This window comes from Tachyglossus aculeatus, chromosome X3, assembly GCF_015852505.1.
Source record: "Tachyglossus aculeatus isolate mTacAcu1 chromosome X3, mTacAcu1.pri, whole genome shotgun sequence".
Classification (NCBI taxonomy): domain Eukaryota; kingdom Metazoa; phylum Chordata; class Mammalia; order Monotremata; family Tachyglossidae; genus Tachyglossus; species Tachyglossus aculeatus.
The window spans coordinates 24,967,240-24,973,646 of NC_052099.1; positions in this window are offsets into that span (position 1 = coordinate 24,967,240).

The following is a 6,407-nucleotide window of genomic DNA, read 5'->3' on the forward strand; positions in this document are numbered from 1 at the left end:
AAGATAAGCTGACTTTTGGGTAAGTTCACATAGGCTTACGTGCAAACGTTAGCATTTGCAGTAGTATAGGTTAGTTCCCCTAATGAGCTCTTTGACAGAGGCTTGGAAACTTGTTCCACGCAGAGATATGGCAGTATCTTGAAGCAAGACAGCTGGACCAGAATTGGTGCTCAGCAGAAGCGGAGACGGAGTATCACGGCGCCTTATGTTGTATGAGTGTTTAGTGATGCATAGGCTAAATGTTATTCTGTAGATGTGCCCTGACTATAAAACACTCTTCCTGCCTTTGGATTAGTAGAAAAATTCGGCTTTGTATATAGGAGAAGGAAGGAAAGTTGCCAGGAATTGCTGGTTTCCATCCGCTTCCTCCGGCCGGAAGAGGCCTCACGGAGAATTGGCTTGAGCTTGGTTCCTATTATTCCTTGGCCCACTGTGGCCTTGCCCAGCCTGTCCATTCACTTGGCCTGGTTTGCAGGACTTGAATGAAGAGTAAAATAGTGGAAGACAAGGGGGAAGGAGAGAGATGGAGACCATCAGGTTTAGCAGGAGAGACCCAGAACTCGTCGGATTCATGTCAGTGTCATTCCTCCGGTTCTTCTTGCCTTCCTGCCTGCCCTATATCTTTTCAAATTATGTTTCTGCTGTCCTTGCTTTCCTCTCTTAGACCCCACAAAACAGTGCAACTCCCTGCTGGCATGGTTGGGACGCGGGGGTGGGGAGCAGGAGGGAGCAGTCCCCGGCAAAGCCGGCCAGTTGAATGCTGTTAAGCTTACTGTATTTCCAAATTCAGTCAGTCGTATTTATTGAGCACTTACTGTGTGTAGAGCACTGTCCCCTCTCCATCCCCCCATCTTACCTCCTTCCCTTCCCCACAGCACCTGTATATATGTATATATGGTTGTACATATTTATTACTCTATTTATTTATTTATTTATTTATCTTACTTGTACATTTCTATCCTATTTATTTTATTTTGTTGGTATGTTTGGTTCTGTTCTCTGTCTCCCCCTTTTAGACTGTGAGCCCACTGTTGGGTAGGGACTGTCTCTATGTGTTGCCAATTTGTACTTCCCAAGCGCTTAGTACAGTGCTCTGCACATAGTAAGCGCTCAATAAATACGATTGATTGATTGATTGATTACAGAGTGCTCGGGAGGGCATAGTACCACAGTACAAAAGCATTTGGGTCAGAGACTAAATGCCTTGTCTTTGCCTTAGCTTTTTTAAAAATATTTATTCAGCACTTTGTGCAGAGCAACCTTGGTGTCATCCTTGACTCCGCTCTCTCATTCACCCCTCACATCCAAGCCGTCACCAAAACCTGCCGGTCTCAGCTCCGCAACATTGCCAAGATCCGCCCTTTCCTCTCCATCCAAACCGCTACCCTGCTAATTCAAGCTCTCATCCTATCCCGTCTGGACTACGGCACTAGCCTTCTCTCTGATCTCCCATCCTCGTGTCTCTCTCCACTTCAATCCATACTTCATGCTGCTGCCCGGATTATCTTTGTCCAGAAACGCTCTGGACATATTACTCCCCTCCTCAAAAACCTCCAATGGCTACCGATCAATCTGCGCATCAGGCAGAAACTCCTCACCCTGGGCTTCAAGGCTCTCCATCACCTCGCCCCCTCCTACCTCACCTCCCTTCTCTCCTTCTACTGCCCAGCCCGCACCCTCCGCTCCTCCACCACTAATCTCCTCACTGTACCTCGCTCTCGCCTGTCCCGCCATCGACCCCCGGCCCACGTCATCCCCCGGGCCTGGAATGCCCTCCCTCTGCCCATCCGCCAAGCTAGCTCTCTTCCTCCCTTCAAGGCCCTGCTGAGAGCTCACCTCCTCCAGGAGGCCTTCCCAGACTGAGCCCCTTCTTTCCTCTCCCCCTCGTCCCCCTCTCCATCCTCCCGTCTTACCTCCTTCCCTTCCCCACAGCACCTGTATATATGTATATATGGTTGTACATATTTATTACTCTATCTATTTATTTATTTATTTTACTTGTACATTTCTATCCTACTTATTTTATTTTGTTGGTATGTTTGGTTCTGTTCTCTGTCTCCCCCTTTTAGACTGTGAGCCCACTGTTGGGTAGGGACTGTCTCTATGTGATGCCAATTTGTACTTCCCAAGTGCTTAGTACAGTGCTCTGCACATAGTAAGCGCTCAATAAATACGATTGATTGATTGATTGATTGATTCATAGAGTACAATACAACAGAGTTGACAGATGCGTTCCCTGCCCACAACAGGCTTACATTTGAGGTTGGGGGAGGGTTTGTGCTGGGATTCCGTGGGCAGACACAGGACCCTGGAATGGTTCCAAACATGCCGTAGCTCATCACTTGGCAGGACTAGGGATGCTCCAGGCATTGGAATGATGCTCCAACCTCGGCAAGAACCACCGTTAGTCTCCAGGGTCTTCGGAGGCCCCAGACGGTCCAGCCCCAACATGAACCAACATTGGCCAACAGTGATCCAATACAGTGAGCTAATGGCTTATACCCTGATTGATCCTTCCACCTTACTAGTCATGCCATTCCATCGATCTTCAGTGCTCACGTACTTATCGATCTGTTTGTTGGATTCTACTCGCTTCTGAATAGAGACACAGGTATGTGTATATATTCTCTCTCCTACCCAGGATATATTTGTCAATTTGTGTTAATGGTCCTCCCCGTTAGATTATAAACTTCTCGAGAACCGAGATTTACTCGTTTCCCAAATGCATAGTACAATGCTGTGCACACATTAGGCCCACAATCAATACTATCGACATAATCAGTTCTCCCGTAAGACAGAAATTGCATTTTCGAAGAACCTCCCTCATATAGGTATTGTGCATATTTGCACAAAATTTCTCCCAACATTGCATCCCATTCCATCCTGACAAAAACGCATTGTTGGAAGAACATTCTCTAATTCCTCAATAGTATACTGTCAAAATGCCTAGTGAAAACATATGTTACGGGAGAACTGGCATTCAGTTTTCCATATTGAACACCCAGTAGGTCAGAAATACGTATATTGTGTAGTCCCAAAAAGGTTTTGCTTGAGTGTCAGAAGCTATGGCTATTTCTTCTTTATTATCTTTTTATCTGCTTTAAAAAAAAAGAAAAAAGAAAATCACTTGTATGCAGTAAACCTCAAGTGCCCTTGTCCCAGGTGACAAATTTAACAGAACTGGGGCCCAGCTGATCTTACCTTTTGGCCAAGTCCTCTGGCTTTTAAGAAGCTGGGGAATGGAGTTGGGAATTCTTTACTTGTCCCAGACTGGACCCCTGGGAGACAATTTGCCTTTCCCAGGCAACTCAGCATCCAGACCACCCCAGCAACAGCAAAATTCCCAGGAGCTGCAGCCAGCAGTGATTGGGAACAGAACAGAAATAAGAGAAACAGAACATAAGTGAGGGAGAAAGGTGTATCATAAAGAAGAGAGATTGGGAGGGGAGAAATAAGATGATAAAACGCTCCTAACCTCTTCCCTCACATAAATTTGGCCAAAAATATTTTTTAAATTATGAAAAATTTGCGGTTTCAAGAACCTCAACCTTTATTGGTTCCAATGGTTAAGAAGAAATGCTTTCATAATACATAGGGCGTTTTCCAATAATATGTGTTTTGCTGTACCAGCAGATGAATCGACGGAAAACCACTCTGTGCCTCAGACTGGTTCAAAACGTACGTTTCCGTGAAGCCCTTGCCAAGCCATTCCAGATGTGCATGTGAGGAAAAATCACCCATGTCTACATATTTTACCAATCGGTTCCTCCCTAAAGTAGAGCGTTGCCCTGCCAGGTCCAGTGTAAACTGAAAGTTGTATCAGTAAGCAGCCAGCTAAAATTCAAGTATGTTCGCCAGTCTATTTAATCGTCATCATCATCATCATCATCATCATCAATCGTATTTATTGAGCGCTTACTATGTGCAGAGCACTGTACTAAGCGCTTGGGAAGTACAAATTGGCAACATATAGAGACAGTCCCTACCCAACAGTGGGCTCACAGTCTAAAAGGGGGAGACAGAGAACAAAACCAAACATACTAACAAAATAAAATAAATAGAATAGTTATGTACAAGTAAAATAAATAAATAAATAAATAGAGTAATAAATATGTACAAACATATATACATATATATATAACATATATACATATATACAGGTATATACATATATACATATATTTAATAATAATAATGGCATTTATTAAGCGCTTACTATGTGCAAAGCACTGTTCTAAGTGCTGGGGAAGTTACAAGGTGATCAGGTTGTCCCACGGGGGGGCTCACAGTCTTAATCCCCATTTTACAAATGAGGGAACTGAGGCACAGAGAAGTTAAGTGACTTGCCCAAAGTCACACAGCTGACAATTGGCGGAGCTGGGACTGCCTGCATCTCATGAAGACCTGCCCTCCTGCTGCTCTCTCCTTCCTTGAAACGCCGTCATAGTGGGTTTCCTTCCTGAATAATTCTACTACATTTGAGGTTCTCACTGAAAATAATCTAGTGTTGCCACCGGGCTTTAACAAATTATTTATATTTTTGGCTCTTTAGACCGAAACCAGTGGGCCATTTTTTAGCACGTATCAGTATGAGTGATGAGAACAAACTGTGTCACATTCATAGTGACATAGAAGCAGTGTGGCTCAGTGGAAAGAGCACGGGCTTTGGAGTCAGAGGTCATGGGTTCAAATCCCGGCTCCGCCAGTTGTCAGCTGCGTGACTTTAGGCGAGTCACTTAACTTCTCTGTGCCTCAGTTACCTCATCTGTAACACTGTGAGCCCCCCGTGGGACAATCTGATCATCACCTTGTAACCACCCCAGTGCTTAGAACAGTGCTTTGCATATTGTAAGTGCTTAATAAATGCCATTATTATTATTATTTATTTTTGGATATTCTTGAATTGCAAAAATGAATGATTAGTCTCTTACAGTAAACCATTTCTTGATTCTTATTTTGTTTTTATTTACATATCCATTATATATTCTTTTCAGCGTGCCTGGGTTTTTGCTTTCTTCAAGTGTGTGTGTGTGTATGTGTGTAAATTCCTCTTCCGGCTTTTAGCTTTCTATTTGTTTTGATTTATCTACTAATTTGAATACCCTGAGTCTGCAGCCTACCCAGTGGGTGACCTGGTTATATTTCTTTGTACTTAATTAGTCTCTTGTATTTTTGTTTCCCCCTTCAAATTGGTCTCCATTGCTTTTCTTGTTCCTCTTCTTTTTCATGTATCCCGTTTTTGGGCACTTATAACTTTGGGCTCCATCTTGTTTTTTATGCTTATGTTTCAGCCCATGTGCTGATGCAGCATCATTTTTGTTTCCAGTAAATGAAAGAAAAACATGTCCACCCACATAGTCCTTAGACAAAAAAAAAAAGAAAAAAAAATAGCCTTAACACTCAGGAGTCTTCTGTGCTTAAACGAATAAAGTACTTGATGGTTTTACATTTTTAGTCTATTTCCCTATTTGGCACACACACAGACATTTTATGCATTCAGTAGTTTGGTGATTATTTGTTCAGGTGGATTTTGAGCTGTTTGCTTTTTAAGATATAAATTTGGATGGTCCGTTTTCCACTGAAACACTCCAAACTGTGATTACTTTGCAGCCTTAAAGAATTATGGTGTTCAGAAACCAATGGATTATGCTTGGTTTGATCAAAATAAACAAATATTTCAAATTAGTTGCACATTTCCAACAGACACTTAAATAATTCAGGTTGACTTCTTAGGATTACTTCTGCAGGAACAAACTCACTATTTCCTGAATTCTAACAAGAATGAAACTTCTAACTCACTGTTTGTGTGTGAAAGAAAATCATTAAGGAACGTTGTTTCACACAACCCTCTTTTGCTTTCCTGTGCCTGAGATTTTTTGTGTAGAAAAGTGGGAGTTTCGTGCCCGGGAAAATAAAAACATCTTCACGAAACAAAGACCAATAATTGTAATGCAGAAATACAGTCAATTTTCTCAAATGCGTTTTCCCTGCACATTTTGGATAGAACACTGTTGGGGAATTAGGGAACATTTTTCTTACCTACACGTCTGACTGGATAGAACATAATGAATGCACTGCGCATACAGTGCCTTTCTAAAATGCCACCCCTACAATGAGCCTTCTAGATTATTTTCTAGCTCCCTAAATCAAACAAACCCACTAGCACTCTGCATCACTGACCTTGGTTTAGCTGACATCGTACTCTCAGGCTCTCATCCAAGTTCTTCAAGTTCTTTCTTGTCCCTTAACTTTAGAGACCCCCCAACCCTCTGTTTTGAGTCCCATACTCTCTTCACTCTACATTCATTTTCTTGGCTATTCCATCCATTCATTTGGCTCAGCTACCGCCTCTACGCAGGTAATTCCCAAATCTAGATCACCAAACCCAACCTCTACTTGTCTTGTAA